This window comes from Artemia franciscana, chromosome 6 (assembly GCF_032884065.1).
Source record: "Artemia franciscana chromosome 6, ASM3288406v1, whole genome shotgun sequence".
In the NCBI taxonomy this organism is placed as follows: Eukaryota; Metazoa; Arthropoda; class Branchiopoda; order Anostraca; family Artemiidae; genus Artemia; species Artemia franciscana.
In genome coordinates this window covers 37,899,415-37,901,551 of record NC_088868.1, presented here as the reverse complement: position 1 = coordinate 37,901,551, position 2,137 = coordinate 37,899,415, and positions in this window count along the sequence as shown.

The window sequence follows — 2,137 nt, the reverse complement described above, 5'->3', positions numbered from 1 at the left end:
TCGTCATTTGTTCTTTGAAGCTCAAATCCCTACTCAACAGCAACTTTAGTAGTAGGGGAAGAAACAGAAATCAACCATCAGATTGAAAACAGCTTCCATGTAGCTCCTGATCACTTTGCTACTACTGCAAATTAAAGTACTGTACATTCTTTTGCTCTGTCTGATGGAGGAGCAATTTTTTCTCTTACAGATAATGCATGCACAATTGTCAAGACTTTGATTTTGGATAGCTTAGGTCAGACACTGGGTATATCTAGCATTCACCATAGTCTTTGGTAGGCCTATGCCTAATAATAAGTAAGGCCCATGACTTTCTTATGATGGCAATCAAGATCAAAGGTCATCACTAGATTCAAGGATTGAATTTTCTCTGGCCCTTGAAATCTAGTGGTCATACAAATTGGGTGATCATTAGATTTGTAACATAGTGCATATCCACTTATGCATTAAATATATCTCTAGAGAAAATAAAATGTAAATTTCTCCAGAACCATCTAGACCATATCTAGTAGGCTAATAGAACTGATATTTTCCATTACCAAGCTCCTGCTAAGAATCAGAAACACAAAGAATTGAGATTAGAAGGCAGTTGTGTTCATAAGCCTTGATTATTTAGACCAATTAGCTTTGTCATATATTTTACCACCTTTTAGCTGAATTCTTTTGTTTTACATTTGCTTTGCTAAAAAGTGCCAAGTTTAGAGAGTTATGTTAATATTTTTCTTGCAGATCAGAACAATTGTCTTTACAATTCCTTCTGTTTAAAGCATTTTAGAAAGATTATAAGTGCACCATGGGTATATTGCAGTCTCAAATGAGCTTGTGGAAAACAAATAGAATGCTTAAAATGTGCCAAGTTTAGAGAGCTATGTTAATATTTTTCTTACTGATCAGAACAATCATCTTTACAATTCCTTCTGTTTAAAGCATTTTAGAGATTATAAGTGCACCATGGGCATATTGCAGTCTCAAATGAGCTTGTGAAAAAAAAATAGAAAATATAATTTTTCTTATATTGTATTATTTCAAGACTAGATTATCACAAAACTAAGCTTTCATATTGCTTATTGTATCTTAAGTAAATACAATTCCTGATGGAGTTTTGTTGATACCTGTCTTAAATTTAATTTGTCTAATTAAAATGCATATTGTTTATGGGCAGCAACTATGACTTGAGTTTTTTTTTCAAACAATTTTCTGTGGTCACATTTGTGTTCCTTCCTATGTGGCTTGCTCTCTAGCTTGAGAATCCTTTGTCCAAAGGGCACAGGTTTAATTATTGGGATTACCAGTTTACTTGGTTTTGTGACAGGGATCAGTGATGTGACTCTGTTAGCTCAGCTAGAATTGGCCCAACTTTAAAAGGTTACCTAAAGAAATGTGGAGCAGAAAGGGCATCCAAAAGCATAGGATGGCTGGCCCCTAGCTTTCTATTGTACTTCCTGGCTAAAGGACCACCTGGTCCTTTACCGGCCTACTGACTTAGCCATACAAGCTTTCTTTTAAACATATCAAACATAAGTACAAATGAAGAAATACCAGTAGGGTAGTTGTTCCTTTTCAATGAATTGTTGATTTATAGACAAGAGTGTGGGTCATGAGAGATGGCTGGTGAATGTTTTGCAGGTTTTAAAAATTTAGGGCAATTGTTCAGGTTGGCAACTGAGCACAAAAGTAAAATTTTGTGAATGGTTTTTCTTTGTGACTGCTATACTTATGTAATGTCAAGTATTTTTTTACCTTAAAATTACCTTAAATTGCATTTGCCAGCGAGATAAGGTGGTAGATCCTAAACCTTTGTTGTTATAGTTAACCTTTGTTGTTTTGTTTTAATTGCAATGGCCCTAGGACTTAAGTGTAATTAAACAAACTTACATCCATCCATTTTCTTCAAACAGACAGAAGTTCTATGTTCCCTAGCTTCAATAAATTTATATGCAATTTTGAGACCAAGGGTTACAAAGTAGTTCAAAACTTGCAAATGGAACTGTGGTGCAACTAATTAATTTGTAAGGAATGTATATCAATTTGAAGATTAAAAAACAATCATTTAGAATTCAAACAAGACAAATGAATAAATAAAAGTATCACTTTACAACCCTTTAATGAATTGTCACAAATGTAGGTCACTCTTAAG